General features: G+C 37.0%; 1 protein-coding gene and 1 pseudogene across 1 annotated transcript in view; one reads left to right on the top strand and one right to left on the bottom strand.

Moving 5' to 3' along the window:
- Positions 1-21,614, bottom strand: part of TENM1 (teneurin transmembrane protein 1) — a 900,209-nt gene that overhangs the window by 445,999 nt on the left and 432,596 nt on the right. The window lies entirely within an intron of this gene.
- LOC105605597 (large ribosomal subunit protein eL32-like) lies at positions 11,126-11,523 on the top strand (annotated as a pseudogene).

Below are 21,614 nucleotides of genomic sequence, written 5' to 3' on the forward strand. Positions count from 1 at the left end.
AAAGGGCTCCTGTGACACTTATGTGATTCTTCTAATATTCTGAGGACATTATCAGAGAAAAAAATTCATCATTGTCCCCCTTAACCATGTTGTCTAGTTAAAGAGGTTCCCTGATTCAAGAACCTAAGCATCTGGTATGGTCTATCCCATACCAATCTCAGAGAGGCAACAGTAAGTCCTGCCTCAATACTGGCATATTGAGAGCTTGATCTTCCAAACTAACTCCTTTTTCCTCTCATGTCCATTGTTGTCAAGTGAGGGGGAGCAGAACACAGCACCCCAAAATATAATACTTTCACATGTGTACTGTTTTGAGATAAAGGCAATTAAAATCAGCAGACTCGAGAAAAGCCTTTTACTTCCCCCTTAACTGTCTAGAGGATTCCCTGGTGCCCTGACAATGTAGGAGATGCAGGTTCTATCCCTTGGTCAGGAAGATCCCCCTGGAGAAGGAAATGGCAAACAACTCCAGTATCCTTGCCTGGAGAACCCCATGGATAGAGGACTCTGGCAGGCTGGGGGTAGCAAAGAGTCAGACATGACTCAGGGGCCAAACAACTACAAAACAGCTAATTGCCTAGGAGAATTGATATAGGAGACCTGGTCTGGAAAAAGAACTACTACCAGAGAGAACATTTTACATCACAAGACTTATCTGTATGGCAAGGCAAACATTTGTTTGCCAAACATTTGTTTGCCAAACATTTGCTCTTCTCATCTTCCTGTGAACTGCTTTCCTTCCCTCTGAGGTCCTAGATCTTTACCCCTTCTCCATAGCTCAAGATGGTATCTGAGTATTTTAATGGGCTCCTCTATATATGAAATTTGTTTTTCTCCTGGTAATCTATCTTGGGTCAATTTAATTATTAGACCAGCCAAACAACCTAAAAGGGAAGAAGGAAGATTTTTTCTACCCCTACATAAGAAGCCTTCAGGTTATCATTTTATTTCCCATGTAGCTTCCCAAAGGAAATTAATGCTTGGATGACTGACAAGAATATTTTAACCTACTTAATAGCTATATTTCATGTTTTAAGAAGATCAATGTACCTACTGGTTTTATACATCAGTATCTTCTGAGTTTGGTTAAGGAAAGGCAGACTCCTGCTGGCCAAATAACTCCAGATGCTGTAAAAAACCAAAACAGACTTCAGGTACCAGATCATGGTAAACTATATCTCATGGTGGTACCAGATAGTGAGCAAACTCTGCGAGACAGTGAAGGACAGGGAAGCCTGCCGTACTGGAGTCCAGTAGTGTTGCAAAGAGTCAGACACAACTGAGTAACTGAACAACGACAACAAGCGTTACAGGATAGTACCTCCCCACGAGGACCAGATCTGCAACCCAGTCTTTCTATATAATGACTCTATCTTGTCATTATCAAAAAAAAAAAAAAAACCAAGTATGTTAAAGTTCATATTATTCACAGATATTGTATCTTGCTCAACTATGTCTACTCTAGTCAAGGAATATTTGGGACATCTTATAGGCGCTTCATACTAAAAATACACTTATCTCAAGTAGAAATTATATATAGCTCATGTATTATTAGTGTAATAGACCAATGTTACTCTTGAATATAAAAAATAATATACATATATTTAAATGTGCTAGGGCATTTCCAGGTAAAGCTGGAAAATGTACATTGCAAGAATGCCTACTATAAAGCATAATCTATATTCATTATGTTATTATCTTATTTAGAAGCAGGGAAAGAAAACTGCTCTATATTTTCTACCTTAACTCTGAAGTTTTGAAGTCAGAAGTAGCTGATATTTATACAGGAAAACAAATTAATAAAAAGGTATTCGCTTTTGCCAGTGAGTTTTCAGACATATCTCTTCCGTATGCAACATATATGCTCTGGTGAGTGTATATACATAATCAGTGCTCTGTTAAATTATATTTTAACCGCATGATTGAAAATGAACTTGTAATAAATCGTACTGCAAAATAAAGTATTTTTTTTGTACAGATGACTCCCCCTAAAACCTACACACATCAATTTAGGTTTATGGTATGCAGGAGGACTATGGGGTCAACTTCAAAGAATTTAGCGGACCATCAGTCAACATTCAAATTATTTTCTCAAACACTCAGGAAATTCTTAAGTGAACACTTCCCACAAATTGAACATTCTGGAAATCAACTGTATCCAAATGAAAGAGCTTAAAAGAAATATATATATAAATGTTACAAAACAGAAATGAAAAACTGGTAGAAGCCTGGTGCTCCTATAGCTGACTTTTAATATGAAACGCAATATTACCATGGTTAAACAACTTGCTAGTTTTTTATGGCTAAACACTATTTGTATGGACAAAGCAAGTTATTATACAATGCTAGCCCTTCCTCTTCTTATCCATAATAATGTAAAAATCAAGTCAGAAAGACAAAGCAAAGGAATGAACATGGTGTAACAACAACTCGAAGCAAATATGGATGCAGAAACGATTTTCTATTCTTAAAAACTAATGTAACTCACTATGAAAATGAGACAAACAAATCTCAAGTTGAAAGAGGTTAATAGTTCTATAGAGGCTTCCCTGATGGCTCGATAGTAAAGAATCCACCTGCCAATGAAGGAGACATGAGTTCAATCCCTGGGTCTCGAAAATCCCCTGTAGGAGGACATGGCAACCCACTCCAGTATTTTTGCCTGGAGAATCCCATGGACAGAGGAGCCTGGCGGGCTACAGTCCATGGGGTCGCAAAAGAGTCAGACCACAACTTAGCAACTAAACAATAGTTCTATAATCACAGAAATTCTATACTTACTTCTTAGTGTCCATTGAAAACATTAGTAATTGCATTCAATACCCTACTCTATCATTTAAACAAACATGTTATTGCTCACCCAACACAACTTTCAATTTTAAAATGTTACACAGCATTTCATTACAGTGCTAATTGTTAACACTTCTATACAAAAGCAGATGCATATTAGTTGCAACCTCGGAAATATCTGAGGTCATCAGCTAATGGTATTGATCAGGCATTGAAATTAATATTCTTTGAAACTGTCTGGGAAGTATAATCTTACTAACAATTAATGTCTCTCTATAAACATTTCGTGTATACTTTCACCATATGGAATTAATTCACTTAAAGGATTTTACAAACTTTCGGAAAACTTATCCTCTTGTAATTCTTGATGTTATTGACTATAAGCAGATTTGAGATCAGATTGTTTGTTTGGGGCTTCTTTCCAATTTCTTTTAATCCTTTGACTTCAGGCCCTGCCTTTAGTAATCCTCTTGACATAGCTGGATATTCACAGTTCAGTACCAGGGTCAGCCTCTATCAAAATGGTATTGGAGGCTCAGCACTTCCCAATAGGCTCTCTCTTTTCCCTGGAGATCATATTGAAATAACAGCATCCAACTGCACTAGAGAAATTTAAACCAGGTAGAAGTTATCCTTTTGTAAGAGATATTTACATTTATGTGGAAAATCTCCGCTTGTAAGGGTATCTCCCACTCTGGATGAGGGAGGAAGAATGACTGTAAATTTCTAGAAATTCTTTTACCAGTGGTGAAGGTAATGGTTTAAATCTGCATAACAGCATTACCCTGGATTACTGTGATTTTCCTGGTCACCTGTCATAACTGCCACCCTCCCCATCCCCACCATCTTCTAGTCTTTAGTTGGAGATGGTATTTATTTAAGCTGATAGTTTGGGCCATTTGGGGAGGTTACTCAGTTTTCTAGGGTATCTCCCAAGGTATTCATATTATTTCCCTGATGCTGGGAAAGATTGAAGGCAGGAGGAGAAGGGGACGACAGTGGATGAGATGGTTGGATGGCATCACTGACTCAATGGACATGAGTTTGGGCAGGCTCCAGGAGTTGGTGATGGACAGGCAGGCCTGGTGTGCTGTAGTCCATGGGATCTCAAAGAGTCAGACACAACTGAGTGACTCATGCATGTTATTGAACTTCTGTTCGTTTTTCTCCTGTTAATCTGTCTTGTATTATGGGGGGTCTCAGCCATGAAACTAAAAGGGTAGTGGGAAAATTATTTTTCATTCCCCATAAGTTTTTAATATGATTTTACAAATTTCCAATTAAAACTACTTAAACCTCTTCCCAGTCCCCTAAAGATGTACCAAATGAAAGCAATGAAATAAGAACCTGGAATCTAAACATACATGCACTTGAATAGGAACAAGTAGAGTGGCAATTTTAAGGTAGCACAAATATAGTGCAAATTTGGCTAAGGCTTTCATGTGGAAAGTCTGTGGTTGTACTTTGTCATACCTTCTCATATTCTATTTTTCCTAACACCTGATGACAACTGCAGGGTGTTTTACACTTTATAAAATGCTTTCATCAGATCATTGGATAGTCACTCAGAGAAACCCAGGGACTACAAAAACTACTTCATAAACCATTTCCAAATACAATGTCATTTTCTCCAAAAGCTGTGAGGAATACTACTTTTCCAGGAACTTTTTATTGAGAACATATATGAAAAAAGTATAGTTAATGGAAAAGAGGAACATTAAAGACTATCACTATTAGTGGCCCCCAATTAAATATAACTTAACTTGATTAAAGACAAGTTTATTTTCTCTTCTATGCAGCAAAGAACAACTCAAAAGCCAAACTCTAGGAATAGCATTTGGTTTTGGCTGAAAGAGTTTTATAATTTTATTCTTCAACTCTGTATTACTATTATTGTTGTTGTTGTTCAGTTGCTAAGACGGGTCCAACTCTTCGTGACCACATGGACTGCAGCACGCCCGTCTTCCCTGTCCTTCATTCTCTCCCAGAGTTTGTTCAAACTCATGTCCATTGAGACAATGATGCCATATGTATTAATATTATTTATCTCATTTTTATTTATACATATAATACTTAAAACCAAAGATCAAACAGTAAGTGATGCTAGTAACAGAGACAAACAAGAAATAAATGAATCAACCAGCATTTTACCTAGGCTTCTACTGTGATGAATACTAATATGTTAATGTTCAAGTTTCCACATTAAAATGCTAAATTAGCCTTGGCCCTTGTTGTGAAATATAGGCAAGCAGGAAAGTTCAAATACATTATCACATATTAATTGCCAGTAATGACTTGTATGAAGGTAATTTGTGTTATTTAAAGTAAGTTAACAGATACAGAAAGAATCTTAATTAATGAATTTGCCAATTATCTGTCCAGCTATGAGTTTGTGTTTTCAGTCTGATCCACATTTGCTTTGGAATTCTACTTAGAATAATTTCTGAAGCTACAAAGGTTGGCTACATGACCTGTCCTATTCTTTGTGGCCATCATTTCTTTATCTATTCACTCAATGCTTTGTCACAGAGTGAAAATATCAAAGCAAATCACAGCCTATGTGTACCAAATATTTCATTAGGAGACAAATTCCTAAGAAACTAACTTCATAAGGTGCCTAAACAATACCACACATAAAAGAGAAATAATTCAAGTGAGCCATTGTATGATGAGACTTAATTTTCTCCCATTCTCTTAATATGTGTGGAACAACAAAAAAAAAGCTTTTTTTCCATTACCTCATCTTAAGTAGTTTTTCAAATCAAACCCATACTCACACTCATGCTGTCACTGATAATGGATCTTGTGTCAAAGAAAAAGAGCATAAAGGACCCGATAATAAGTGTAATTATCAAACATCAAAAATGTAGATCAAAGTGGATTTCCTGACTCTTCTATATGCAGTCACTTCACAGCATTTTGCTATTCATGTCATGTGGCCCTGACAGGATATATTAAGTTTCTCTATTATGAGAGCAATGGGATTGGCACACTTCAGCTAGAAGCTAGCAGTAAGTAGAGTCATTATTCCTCTATCTTATTTTAGTGTTGTGTGTCTGTGTGTGTAGGTGTTTGTAAAATACACCACCCAGGCCCCTAGACACACCACACTGTGTCTCCAGAGGTGATAGTGAGCCTTCAGGGGAATGTTAGCCTCCCTATGAAGGATAGATCCAGGCAAGGATTTTATTTCTTTCAGATAGTACAGTATTTCCTCTCTCTGGTAAATACTTGACATATCTTTGGGAGGACTGAACTGTCTCAAGAGGGAAACAGAGTATTTCTAGAAACTTGCCAGGCTCAATCATTTCAATAACTCAAGTAATCTGATTTTCCACCTCCCGAAATCCCATATTCCCTTCTTTCCTCAACACTTTTCCTTATACATTTTTTTCTTTGAGAAAATTTTCTTTTCCTATTCAATGCTGAATAAAAAATTGTGTGCTAAGTATTCTGTAAGTAGACTTCCAGAGTCTTGATAACCTGCAACCTTCTAGTAACTGTAGTCCACTTTGTTTTATAGATTTATCTATTATTTGGTCAGGGCATTAAAAAAACCACATTGGTGACAGAGGAATTACCTCTAAGCTGACCTTCCACTGAAGTATTATTGAAGATGATCAAAAGAGGAAAAATTTCTCATAATTTTTACAAAGATTCATCTGTAGGTTCAAAGAGACAGACCTTCTCAGTAATAAAACTTTTTAGAGTCATATGTCTGTGCCATTTCTCAGCCACAGGATAAGAACAAATATTGCTTCATATTTTCTATAAAAATTGGGAACATATTTGTTAAAAGAGAAATTAATTGCAAAAGAAAAAGGGCAAGACCATATGCACAGGGACAGATGGGAACCAGGCATAAGGGGGAAAAATATTTAAAAGAGGTTTTAAATACCATTTAAAAAATGCAAAACACTTTCAAATTAGTAAATTGAAAATTAATAGATTACAACAAAGTTTCAATAAGTTTTAAGTATTCTGAGGTTAAAAAACAGCCAGTCATTAACACATAACTTCAAACTCAACAAAAGATCATTTTTGTCGCATTTTAAAAATCTCAGGGGACTTTCCTTGTGGTCCAGTGATTAAGATTCCACTCATGCTTCCAATGTAGAGGGCATGGGTTGTGTCCCTGGTGTGGAAACTAGGATCCCAGGTGCAATGCAGCATGGCCAAAAAATAAAAAACAAACAAAACAGACCTCCATCAAGCTTTTTGCTACACTTGGGCCTTTCTTAAATGTTAGTTTGAAAACAGACTGTGTTCTAAACAAGAGTTTAACTAATGGCTAAACTAACTTAAAACTATCCTATTACATAGACAAATATTATAATATATAGATTAGCCAATTAGCAAACTTCATTTTTCTCTACAGGGTAAAATGACTTGGAATCTGGCACAGCTGTTGAAGTTGTTTACCACAATACCAGTTAGATACAAGTTTCTGGAATTAAATGTGCCATGCAAGAAAGTAATTTTATCATCTTCTTCCCCATGGGAGGAGGAAATATGGGTAAAGAGTTTGAGATGGCAGACTTCATCAATAAATTATGGTCAGGGTAACAGTATTGGAGAATTGGGTGGTGGTTTCTATCATGACCAGTGAATACTGCTCTTGTCATTGTTTTTAAAGGGCAAAGAGCTAAGAGCTAAGAGCTATGAGAATAAAACAAAAAATGAAGTAAAGTAAAATAAAAGTCACAATATATGTAGACCAGGAAGCAGACACCATCATGTTACAGAACCATCATCACAATTATTTTCCATGCCATAAAATCTATGATGCTTACAGAATAAAAAAACAATATTAAGATGTCAGTGGCACTCATGTTGATATTACATGTAAACTTAAATGGATAGTGTAGTGTTAAGATCAGAGGTTCTGGAAACTATGCAGGTTTTAATCCTAGCACACCACTTAATATCTCTGTTAATTTAGGCATTGCTAAAGCTCTCTGAAAGAGATGGGAATACCAGACCACCTAACCTGCCTCTTGAGAAATCTGTATGCAGGCCAGGAAGCAACAGTTAGAACTGGACATGGAACAACAGACTGGTTCCAAATAGGAAAAGGAGTACGTCAAGGCTGTATATTGTCACCCTGCTTATTTAACTTCTATGCAGAGTACATCATGAGAAATGCTGGGCTGGAAGAAACACAAGCTAGAATCAAGATTGCCGGGAGAAATATCAATAACCTCAGATATGCAGATGACACCACCCTTATGGCAGAAAGTGAAGAGGCACTAAAAAACCTCTTGATGAAAGTGAAAGAGGAGAGTGAAAAAGTTGGCTTCAAGCTCAACATTCAGAAAACGAAGATCATGGCATCCGGTCCCATCACTCCATGGGAAATTGATGGGAAACAGTGGAAACAGTGTCAGACTTTATTTTATTGGGCTCCAAAATCACTGCAGATGGTGACTGCAGCCATGAAATTAAAAGACGCTTACTCCTTGGAAGAAAAGTTATGACCAATCTAGATAGCATATTCAAAAGCAGAGACATTACTTTGCCGACTAAGGTCCATCTAGTCAAGGCTATGGTTTTCCAGTAGTCATGTATGGATGTGAGAGTTGGACTGTGAAGAAGGCTGAGCATCAAAGAATTGATGCTTTTGAAGTGTGGTGTTGGAGAAGACTCTTGAGAGTCCCTTGGACTGCAAGGAAATCTAACCAGTCCATTCTGAAGGAGATCAGTCCTGGGATTTCTTTGGAGGGAATGATGCTAAAGCTGAAACTCCAGTACTTTGGCCACCTCATGCGAAGAGTTGACTCATTGGAAAAGACTCTGATGCTGGGAGGGATTGGAGGCAGGAGGAGAAGGGGACGACCGAGGATGAGATGGCTGGATGGCATCACTGACTTGATGGACGTGAGTCTGAGTGAACTCCGGGAGTTGGTGATGGACAGGGAGGCCTGGCGTGCTGCGATTCATGGGGTTGCAAAGAGTCGGGCACGACTGAGCGACTGAACTGAACTGAAACCTCTCTGGGCCAGTTTGCTCATCTGTAAAAGTGGTCAATTAACAAATAACCCATAGATTTCTGGATAGAATTAAATGAGTTAGTTCATGTACTTAGAACTGACTGACAAAGGGTAAGTGCTCACTAAATTTTGCAATCTTATTAATAAAGAGGAATTTGGAATAATTTACATATAAACATTTAGAAGCGAGGTATTATTGTTATTCAGTCATTAAGACTGCACCATGTCAGGCTTCCCTGTCCTTTACTATCTCCCAGAGGTTGCTCAAACTCATTGAGTCAGTGATGCCATCCAACCATCTCATCCTCTGTTATCCCCTTCTCCTCCTACCCTCAATTTTCCCCAACATCAGGGTCTTTTCCAATGAGTCAACTATTCTTGTCAGGTAGCCAAAATATTGGAGCTTTAGCTTCATCAGTCCTTCCAATGAATATTCAGGGTTGATTTCCTTTAGGATTGACTGGTTTGATCTCCTTGCTGTCCAAGGGACTCTCAAGAGTCTTCTCCAGCACCACAGTTCAATTCTAAAGCATCCATTCTTTGGCACTCACCCTTCTTTATGGTCCAATTCTCACATCCATTCCTGACTATTGGAAAAACCATAGCTTTGACTAGACGGACCTTTGTTGGCAAAGTAATGTCATTGCTTTTTGATGTGCTGTCTAGGTTGGTTCTATGCAAAGTTGTGAAATGACTCAAAGTTTCATTTAGAACACTTTCTTCTTCCCTCTTTATTTAAAACCCCCTTTTCTTTACAGCTTCATCTTTTCCTCCCAAGTGGCCCTTCCCCCTCTGGCTACAGAATCCCACCCAAATATACATTCTTAAATAAAACTATAATTGAATCCCTTTTTAAAAAACTCTCATGTATCCCAACAAAACACATTCATCCTGTGGTGCATTCTCGCAAGTCAGTGCCACGAGACTGCAATTGGAATGATGAACTACCATGGAGGTGGTGCTGATATTTTGATAAGAGCCTTCAATGCCTGAATCCAAAGGGGTGGGTATTCAGAGATGATCATCAAGACATAATGACTCTAAATGTGGCTGTTTGCTGACTTCTCTCAGTTAGTTGAAGGATAACTCAAGAGCTCCTGGAGCCTAAGTTTGGGTATCCAGCTAAAACTCAAGACATAATATTGGTATCTCATAAATATGCATTTAACATCTCTAAAATATAAGTCTGGTTGGTTTTATTTTGTTTTTTGGCCACACTGTGCAGCATGCAGAATCTTAGTTCCCCAACCATGGATTGAGCCCGTGCCCCCTGCAGTGGTAGCTTGTAGTCTTAATCACTGGACTGCCAGGGAAGTCCCCCTAAAATATAACTATTGAGTCTCTTAATCTCACCACACTCTTTTCCTTTCTTATCTAGGTGACACCACAAGGTACTCGGTTGCTCAAACAAGAAAATGGAGTTATTAGAGATTTCACTTTTTCCCATACCTCCGACACCCACTTCATCACCAAATTCTAGTGACTTCCTTCAGAAATATATCTTGAACCTATCTACTTCTCTTTGTTTCCCATTGCAAGCTATTATCATCTCTTACCTGAATAACTGCAATAATCTCCTTCCTAGTCCTCCACTTCTGATCTTATCCCTTTCAATCTATTTCTTTTACAATAAACAGCCCTGGATATTCCCTTCCCTTGCTTAAATTTCTTCAAAGGCTTTCTACTGCAGTTAGAAAGATGTTTAAATTCATCATCATAGCTTCCAAACCCTTGTGACTTGACCTGTGTTTAGCTTTCCGTTTCCTGTTGAGCTGTTCTCCACCTAATTCAGTACGTTTTTTGGCACACTGGTCTTCTAACGCAGCCCCTAGATGGAGCCAGCTCTTCCCACCACAAGTCCTATGTCTATGCTTGAAAGCTTCTCCCTACCATACCATTGCCTCATCACATCTTGTTTATTTCTTTCATAATACTTATATCTTTAATTTTAAAAATTTCCCTTGTTTTTTGGATGTGTTCCTCTTTTTCCCACTAGAATACAAGCCCCATAAGCAGCATTACTCAATGTTGTACATCTAGGGTCTGGCTATCGTTGGTGCTCAGCAAATACATAAATAAATAATACATTTCAATAATCATTTAATGAATGGTTGGGAAGGAACATCTTTTTGTTTTTTTTTTATCCCCTCTAACACAGAAAGATATACATAGCTTCTCATTGACACCATGTATAAGACCGACCCATCATCTAAAAGTAGTTACCTCAATACAACACGCACTTGTCATTTTGATCATATATAAGCTAACTGTCCTTCAGAAGGAGCTAATACTTTAAACCCGACAGCACTGCCTATGGAGGTGGGGGCCATCTCCTACTTGGCATCATGGCTGCCCTCAGATCCCCTGTGAAGCCCAAGATTGTCAAAAAGAGGACCAAGGCGTCCATCCAGCACCAGTCAGAATGACATGTCAAAATTAAGTGGAACTGGTGGAAACCAGAGGCAGGGTGCACAGCAGACTCAAAGGTCAAATCTGGATGCCCAACATCAGTTACAGGAGCAGCAAGGAAACAAAGCACATGCTGCCCAGTGGCTTCTGGAATTTTCTGGTTCACAACGTCGAGGAGCTTGAAGTGCTGCTGATGTGCAACAAATCTTTCTGTGCTGAGATTGCTCACAAAGTCCTCTCCAAGAACTGCAAAACCCTTGTGGATAGAGCAGCCCACTTGGGCATCAGAATTATCAATACCAATGCCAGGTTGTGCAGGGAAGAAAAGGAATAGACAGCTTGTGGCACATTTTGTTTGTGTTAATAAAACCATAAAGCTCGGCAAAAATAAAAGCAAACAGGACAGTCAGTAAAGTGTAATATTGCCTACAGTGTCATACAATGTGTTCCAGTTAATACCTATACTATTTGCAAAATGTCTTTTGTTTTAAACCTCCTATTTGAAATAGTAGGTTCAGTTGTTCCTTTTACAATCAAAAATATGAAATGTCACTTTAACATAACATGGTAGTTTCTGAGTAGTTAATAGGTAATAAGATGCTAAAATCATGGAAGAAAATTGAGTTTAAAATGAAAGGCATGAGATGGTTCTGGACTCAAAGTTATTTGGGGGATTTATTTTCTAAAGTTGGCCTCAAAAAGCAACAAAAATAAATTAGAATTGTAACCTGATTATGGCACTTTCCTTTTAAAGATTAATAAGGGTTACTTGGTTCAATTTTATTCTAATAATATTCTAATGATGTCAATGAAAAGTCACTCTCATCTACTCTCAAGGACTGAGATAGTCTCTTAATCAAAGTCCCTTTATTAGCTTTAGATCCATGCCATGACATTAAAAAATAATTCTTTTTCTTCTTTAAAGAAATTTGTAGAAAATTCAAACTAGAGACAATGACACACTATCACCTCTAGATTTACTCTTTAAGCCTAAGGAGAATCTTATTTGTGTTATCTCTGGTACCATAATTGCTCTCTGTGAGAAAGAAGTCATTTCTTATGAGGAACTCATATCCCTAACTCCTTTAAGTGCTTCTGGTATCAGATTAAATATTAATTTGAAGTACATCTGTGCTTATTCAGTTCAGCAGGTCCTGCTTATGAACGGTGATATAACAGATTTTCATTCTGCAGCACATAGCAATAGGCACTACACTGCCTTTCCACCAGGGATCACTATTTTGGAACAGACAACAGACCTCAATGACTTTGGCATTATACTTTATGCACTTTTCCATCCAAGTCAATTTATAAAATCAGGTCTTCCCAACCTTAAAGCATAAGCTAATCTTTCTGTTTTCTTCTTTCTAAGACAAGTACCTTGAGTACCACTGTCTTGGGACCAGCATCAAACATTAGTCAAGAATGTTGTACTCTGTTGGGAAGAGCTCACTGTTATACTAAATACAGAAGATACACTTTGTCAAGCAGAATAAAATTTCTGCTTGAAACTTTATGAAATATAATGCATAAAGCTCTATATTCTGGAGTACCAAATACAATCTCAGTTATTTAAACCACAACTGTAAGATTTATATTAATGCTTATGGGACCTTGACATTCATTGTTATAAATGGACTTTTTATGAAGAAAAATACAGTTTCCCTGGGTTGTGAAAGATAATCTTACATCATTAATTTTACTTTGGTATTTAAAACAGCCATTTAAACTACAATGAATATTTCTAGATTTCTACTAGCTTGTCTTCCATGAAAATGTGGTAAGAATAAGGGGCATCAGTCCAACTGGAACCATTTTATCTAGGAATTGAAAGAAATGGAGTTATTTCCCATTCTCTGGCCACCTTAGCATGTCCCCCACTCCCATTCTTACTTCTGTTCCTAAATAAGGTAGAGTTTGTATTTCACCTCCACAGGTAGACCATAAACTCCTTGTGTATTCAAGCTGTATCTTACTCAGTTTTTTTACTCAGTTTCAGCCTATAAAGTTCCTTGCATATGGTAATGACTCAAAAACTTGTTGAACTGAAATTTAGTCCTAATGTGACTAAACTGGAATGTCTGGCTCCCTGTCCTCAGTCACACGAATAGATTAATAAGAGCAATCTCCAGATGACTATTTTCTGGCTGGTTTTCCATCTCATATAGTTTTGGGGGGGCTTCCCAAAACAATTTATAAGAATGTTTTTCTCTCCAACTTTTTTTTTCATTCACTAGGTATTCCTAGAGATTTATCAATCCAGGTATAAAATTACCTTGATAAGCCTTGATTACCACAGGGCTTAAAATACCACAATTTAAGAACTTACTTTCAAGGGTACCTTATTTACTTGATTTTAGTTTTCAGAGAGGGTGGCATGACTTATTTTTCCCTGGGAATATAATTAAAGTCTTAGCACTATAACAGTTAGCTAGATGATAATACTAATTGATGTAGGATGGGCTTATTTATTAATGGTTGTTCTCATTAAAGGGATTTAGTTACCTGCAAAAAGTCCCACTGTTTAAGTCCTTCTGTGTTAGCTCCAAGTGGTCTTATATCTATAAAAATAAATTATTGAGGACTCCCCTGGTGGTCCAGTGGTTAAGAATCTGCCTGTCAGTGCAGGGGACATGGATTCTTTACTGGGTCTGGGTAGATCCCACATGTGGCCAGGCAACTAAGCCCCCATTTGCCACAATACTGAAGCCCGTCAGACTAGAGCCCATAACATGAGAAGCCACAGTAATGGGAAGCCCAAGCACTGCAATGAAGTGTAGCCACCACTTGCTGTGATTAGAAAAAGTCACCACACAGCAACAAAGGCCCAGTGCAGACAAAAAATAAAACAAAAACAAAAAACAAATGATTGGACCTAAGGGTGGGGTGCAGCAGAAAGATGTGCTTGTTGCCATGTTATATCTATTGACATCACAACTTATCTACAAGTAATAGAGTTTGCTTAAGTATCAGTAGCAGCTAAGACTACCTCAAGCACATAAAGAGTATTTTTCTAAAGACTAGATTGAGGCAAAAATACATGAAAAGTTTTGACTCTACTTTATACCAAATTAAACCCAGTGTATGCTAGTGAAAGAAATTTTCAACTTCATCTCTTCTCATTAGCTTTTTTCTCTTTGGTGATCAGGTATTTCAATAATATAGAAAAGTACTGACAGTAATATAACAAACATCTATAAATCCACCATGGGAAATTAACAAATGTTACCTTTTTATCATATTTGCTTCACATCTCTTATTAAAGAATTAAAACATTACAGTTACTCTTGAAGCTAAATTCTATCCTGCTCCCTTGTTCCCCAGAGGCAACCACTATCTTGAAGTGGATATTCATCCCTTTTGTCAGTTCTTTGACAACATCAAACTCTTTCCTGCTTCAAGGTCTTCCTAAGCACTGTTCTCTGTTGCTAACATACTCTTCTTCATTCTTTTCACTATGATATCACCAGCTCACATTTTGAATTTCAGCTAAAATGTTACTTATTCACATATAGTTTCCTAACTCTATCCAAATTGTGTCTACCCCAATCCATAATGTTTTCAAATGGCACCCTCTTGTTTCAAATGAGTGCTAATAGTGGCATTGATTTGTTTGTTTATTTGTATGTTTACTCTGTGTTTATTTGTGGAGACCAACTAGACTATAAAGTCCATGGAGCACAGACCATTTATGTCTTGTTTATCACTGAATGCCTAGCACTTAATGCAATTCCTTATACATGGTAGGAACTGAATAAACATTTTGAAGGATAAGCCACTGTAACCTGACAATCAATTGTAAACTAGAATAAAATCGCACTATTTGGCTATGGTCAGTAACCAGCCAATGTACTTTTTACTTTCCATTCTAATCACATACATGAAATTCTGCAAAGGAATAGCAACTTGATGCTCTGTGTAAATAAAAGTACAAATTATATATTATATGCCTTCCATGAACCTATGCACTAAGATGCATGCATTTTAAAAAATTTTATCGGTGCTATAACTGTTCTGATCAACTTTAATGTTTTAAAAAATATTAATTGGCAGTAATTGCACTATTTACATGTTAATGAACAACACCTGGCCCCAGCTGGGTATAAAGACGCTGACAGTGTTTTTCTCTCACCTCCCTGGCAAGGAACTGAGCATATGCAATTTTAAAGAGACCTGCTTGCCAGAAATAACACATTCATAATTGGTAGGACAATACAAAATTAGTTCACACATTTCACCGTTCTCAAACAAATGCATAATATTTTTCATGTTTAAAAGCTTTATGATTCAAAGAGGACCTTATTTCCTACACTTGGTGATTATTCACAGTCATTAAATTATTCCTGTCAACGAATGTGCCAGAAACTGGCTAAATGGAGGCCCAAGTGGCCTCCTGTAATAAGGGCCCAGTTCCTGGCTTAATCCCTTGAAAAAAACTGAGCTTCCTTTGAAGTCATTCAAAATCTATAATTAAATATGCTAATTCACTGGTCCCTCTATCCTACAATATTTTAAATCATTACAGTTTTTGTTCCATTTCCCTCTATAATCCTAACACCAGTTAAGAGGTATTGAAAAATTATTTTGAATAACAAAGATTTTTGTGAGTCATGAAATGGTTCTTGATAAATTTGTGTATCCAGTCATCTGTAGACCAATAGACATTATCAGGGACAACAGGATGAAAAGAGATGTACAAGGTCCTCAAATTATATATGTTCCTAGGGTTGTATCTTACCAGTAGAAAAAGTTTGACACTTCTAGCCTATTTTCACATATAGACAAAATAACCACCAAAATACTGACTGCCTCATAACCTCACGTGCTTTGGGGAAGGGGGTAGTGGATGCACAAGGAGAAAAGTTTCACTTTGAGATGTTTATAATTTAGGAACACCTCTGGCAATCTAATGGTTAGAACTTGGCCTTTCAATGCAGGGGGTACATGTTCAATCCCTGGCTGGGGAGCTAAGATCCCATATGCCTTGCAGCCAGAAAGTCAAAACACAAAACAGAAGCAACATTGTAGCAAATTCAATGAAGACTTTAAAAATGGCCCACATCAGAAAAATACTTTTAAAAAAGACGTTTATAATCTACTTAGGGAGAAAAAATTACAAATAACATCATCATAAAATAGTCTTGGTTTGTGTGACATAGGGAATAGGAGGAAAGAGAGCTTAGTTCAGACAAGTGTGTATTCAGTAAAGTCTTCGAGGAAAACTATGTGGAGTGAGACTGGAGAGAAAAAAAATAGTGTCTTCTGTGTGCCAGGAAATATTCTAAATGCTTTATCTCATTAACCTGCTCAAGGTCACACAGTTATTCAGAGCTGCTAAGATCTGGGACAAGAATCCAGATATGTCATTATATGCATTTCTCACTCAGCTACATGCTAGCCTTGAAGGATGGAGAAAACAGATGAGGTGAGAACAACAACATGAGTTGATTGAACAACATGAGGAAGAATGATTTTGAAGTGTGCTGTGCTGAAGATATTACTGCAAGAGCAAATATGTTGAGGAGTCATAGGAAAATCATCTCAATAGATACAAAGGGAAGTAGTATTTGATATTTCTAATCTTGAAAGTCTCAAAGAAGAATTTGGATGTAATAAGGTACAAATTCAAATCAAATGAGTTACATGGTAAAATGGAGCATACTTGTTTTTCAGAAGCTGATAGGATAATAAGAGGTAAGAGAGGAATACAGACAGTATTATATACAGAGTGGAACTTGAGTGTAATGATGATTTAAAAAAAAGGCAATTTCATTAAATAAGCCAGAATATATGCTCCTCAATGGAGCTGCATCTCCAGCCCTTAGAACAGTGCCTATATAATAACTGCTCAATAAAATCATGTAGCTTATCATACAGAGTGAATAAAGGAATATTCACAGGAGATATGTGTGACATCATGGACATAAAGTAGACAGAGATTTAACTTGACACTAAGAAAATGCTTTGGAACACAATGAAATTATTTGTGCTAACAATTAACAAACATTTAAATCATTTGTTATCAGTTATCAAATAGATCTGGTATATTAATAATAAGAAAGCATTTTATGTAACATCAATGACTTTTTAAAATATTCATGTTTGGCCAGAATGGAAAGACACAGGTGATCTCAATCAGTGCTAAATAGTAAGGTCTTATTTTACATTCCTATAGATACATATAGCTTTCCAGGTATCTCAGTGGTAAAGAATCTGCCTGCAATGCAGGAGACCTAGGTTTGATCCCTGGGTTGGATGATCCTCTGGAAAAGGGAATGGCAACCCACTTCTGTATTCTTGCCTGGAGAATCTCATGGACAGAGGAGCCTGGCAGGCTACAGTCCATACGGTCGAAAAGAGTTGGATGGAACTGAACACAAATGCTTAGATACATACAGCTACCTAACAAATGTCATGACTTGATCATTAAGATTAATGATAGCATCAGAATCAAAAAATCTGATAACTTTGTATAAACTATCTTGGATAAAGGCTTCCAATTTGTTTCTACAAATCAGAAGCATCAGAACAAAAAAATTATGCTGAAAGGTTTTCTTGTTTCTTTTTATTCTGTTTTTTTCTTCTATGTGAATATACTACATTAACAAGAAAAAATATTTTTACACACTTTATATGACACACTTTTCCAAGCATACAATGAATGCTTACATAAAAGCATTTTTAGAATTAAAAATCCAGAATAGAAATTTTGAAATAAAGGATAAAAGTAGTTTTGATTAAACTAAAACATAACACTAGAACCTTCCCAACTACACTGAAAATGAGCCAGCCAATTTTGAAACTTTCTTGATTAGTAAGATTATAGTAAGATTTCTTGATTAGTAAGCATAGCCTGTTTTTCCCAGTATGGGTATTTAAACCACATAGAACATTAAAAAAAACCTATTATGCACAGACACACATACACATGGACCCCATTAAAAACACAAAAGACATGGAAGCAACCTAGACGCCCATCAGCAGAAGAATGGATAAGAAAGCTGTGGTACATGTACACAATGGAGTATTACTCAGCCATTAAAAAGAATACATTTGAATCAGTTCTAATGAGGTGGATGAAACTGGAGCCTATTATACAGAGTGAAGTAAGCCAGAAAGGAAAACACCAATACAGTATACTAATGCATATATATGGAATTTAGAAAGATGGTAATGATAACCCTCTATGCGAGACAGCAAAAGAGACACAGATGTATAGGAACAGTCTTTTGGACTCTGTGGGAGAGGGCAAGGGTGGGATGACTTGGGAGAATGGCATTGAAACATGTATAATATCATATATGAAATGAAACACCAGTCCAGGTTTGATGCAGGATACAGGATGCTTGGGGCTGGTGCACTGGGATGGCCCAGAGGGATGGTATGGGGAGGGAGGTGGGAGGAGGGTTCAGGATGGGGAACACGTGTACACCCGTGGTGGATTCATGTTGATGTATGGCAAAACCAATACAGTATTGTAAAGTAATTAACCTCCAATTACAATAAATACATTTGTATTAAAAAATTTAAAATAAAAACACAAAAGAAAAGAAAATAGAAAGAGTATTTGCAAATCAAACTTCAAATAAATGACTAATGACTGGTTTCCTGACTTCCCTGGTGGCTCAGACCATAAAAGTGTCTGCGTACAATGCAGAAGACCTGGGTTTGATACCTGGGTCGGGAAGATACCCTCAAGAAGGAAATGGCAACCCACTCCAGTACTCTTGCCTGGAGAATCCCATGGACTGAGGAGCCTGGTAGGCTACAGTCCATGGGCTGCAGAGTCGGACACAACTGAGCAACTTCACTTTCACTTTTTCCTTAATTATACAAAGAGTACCCTAAAAATCTATAATAAAGGATGTACAATCTAAGGTGATAAATAATATGGTTTATAAATAATAAAATATCATTGACCTTGGAACATATGAAAAATTCCCCCTCTCATAAATCATAAGTAAAATGCAAAACAAAAATACAGTATTATTGCATTTTGAGTCTATCAGATTGGCAGAATTCAATAAGTTTGATAACACCCTATGTTTGCAAGTGCTTGAGGCACTCTCATACATTGGTGATACATCCAAACTCATCTAATTTCTACTGATGACAATTTAACAATATTTGACAAATATTGTCAATATTTATCAAAATTAAAAATGCACAGATATTTCAGAACAGAAATTCTACTTCTAGTACTTTTTATATATAAAATGACATGCATAAAAACACAGTATGTTTTTATAATAGCAAATGAATTAAATTAACTGAAAGCAGTGTTGGTAAACACATTATAGTACATTTGTGCAATTGGAACTAGTCACCTGTTTAAAATAAGGATCTTTAAGATAGATTTAAATGGCAAAACACAAGGTGCAGAACAGTAAGTGTCCTATTTGGGTCAAAAGAGAGAATGTATCTGCATCAGTTCAGTTCAGTTCAGTCGCTCAGTCATGTCCGACTCTTTGTGACCCCATGAATCACAGCACGCCAGGCCTCCCTGTCCATCACCAACTCCCGGAGTTCACTCAGACTCACGTCCATCAAGTCAGTGATGCCATCCAGCCATCTCATCCTTGGTCGTCCCCTTCTTCTCCTGCCCTCAATCCCTCCCAGCATCAGAGTCTATTCCAATGAGTCAACTCTTCGCATGAGGTGGCCAAAGTACTGGAGTTTCAGCTTTAGCATCATTGCCTCCAAAGAAATCCCAGGGCTGATCTCCTTCAGAATGGACTGCTTGGATCTCCTTGCAGTCCAAGGGACTCTCAAGAGTCTTCTCCAACACCACACTTCAAAAGCATCAATTCTTCGGTGCTCAGCCTTCTTCACAGTCCAACTCTCAAATCCATACATGACTACTGGAAAAACCATAGCCTTGACTAGATGGACCTTAGTCAGCAAAGTAATGTCTCTGCTTTTGAATATACTATCTAGGTTGGTCATAACTTTTCTTCCAAGGAGTAAGCGTCTTTTAATTTCATGGCTGCAGTCACCATCTGCAGTGATTTTGTTTAAAACTAGTATAAAATATTTACTATATTCCCTGAACTGTACAATATATCCTTGTAGCTTATTTATTTTATACATGGTAGTTTCTACAATCTATCATGTCCCTCTACTCTTCCTTCTCCCCACTGCTAACCACTAGTTTGTTCTCTATATCTGTGAGTCTGTTTCTGTTTTGTTATATTTGTTCATTAGTTTTATCTTTTAGATTCTACATATAAGTGCTATATGTCTTTCTCTGATTTATTTCACTAAGAATAATAACCTCTAGTTCCACTCATTTTAATGTAAATGGTATTATTTTGTTCTTTTATTGCTGAGAAAAATTCCATATATATATATATATATATATATATATATATATATGTATGTATGTATGTATGTATATAGCCCACATCTTCTTTATCCATTCATCTATTGATGAACACTTCAGGTTGCTCCATATCTTGGACTCTTCTAAAAAAATACTAGCATGAACATTGATATATATGTATGTTTTCAAATTAGTGTTTCTATTTTCTTTGGCTATAGACCCAGAAGAAGAATTTCTGGATCATATGATGCTAAAGCTCAAACTCCAGTACTTTGGCCACCTCATGTGAAGAGTTGACTCATTGGATAAGACTCTGATGCTGGGAGGGATTGGGTGCAGGAGGAGAAGGGGACAACAGAGGATGAGATGGCTGGATGGCATCACTGACTCAATGGATGTGAGGCTGAGTGAACTCCAGGAGTTGGTGATGGACAGGGAGGCCTGGCGTGCTGTGATTCATGGGGTCGCAAAGAGTCGGACACGACTGAGCGACTGAACTGAACTGAACTGATGGTAGTTCTATTAGTTTTTTTGAGAAACCTCCATACTGTTTTCCACAGTGGCTGCACCAATCTACATTCCCACCAATGGTGTTCAAGAGTTCCCTTCTCCATAGTCTTGCCAAAATTTTGTGTGTGTGTTTTTTTTTTTTAATGATAGTCATTCTGATATGTGTGAGGTGATATTTATTTGTGGTTTTGATTTGCATTTCCCTGATGATTAGTGCTGTTTGACCATCTTTTCATTTGCCTGTTGGTCATCTCTATGTATTCTTTGGAAAAATGTCTATTCAGATCTTCGGTGTTTTTTTTTTTTTTTTTTTACTCTGGGTGTTTGTTTTTTAATATTCAGTTGTATGGGCTGTTATTTCGTATATTAATCTCTTGTCAGTGATATTATTGCATATATTCTATCCCATTCAGTAGACTGTCTTTTCATTTTGTTAATGGTTTCATTTGTTGTGCAAAAGCTTTTAAGTTTAATTATGCCCCCTTTGTTTATTTTTGCTTTTGTTTCCTTTGCCCGAGGAGACAGATTCAAATAATATTCCTGATTTATGTTAAAGATCGCCTATCTATGTTTTCCTCAAGAGGGTTTTATGT

The sequence above is a fragment of the Ovis aries genome, chromosome X (genome assembly GCF_016772045.2).
Source record: "Ovis aries strain OAR_USU_Benz2616 breed Rambouillet chromosome X, ARS-UI_Ramb_v3.0, whole genome shotgun sequence".
In the NCBI taxonomy this organism is placed as follows: Eukaryota; Metazoa; Chordata; class Mammalia; order Artiodactyla; family Bovidae; genus Ovis; species Ovis aries.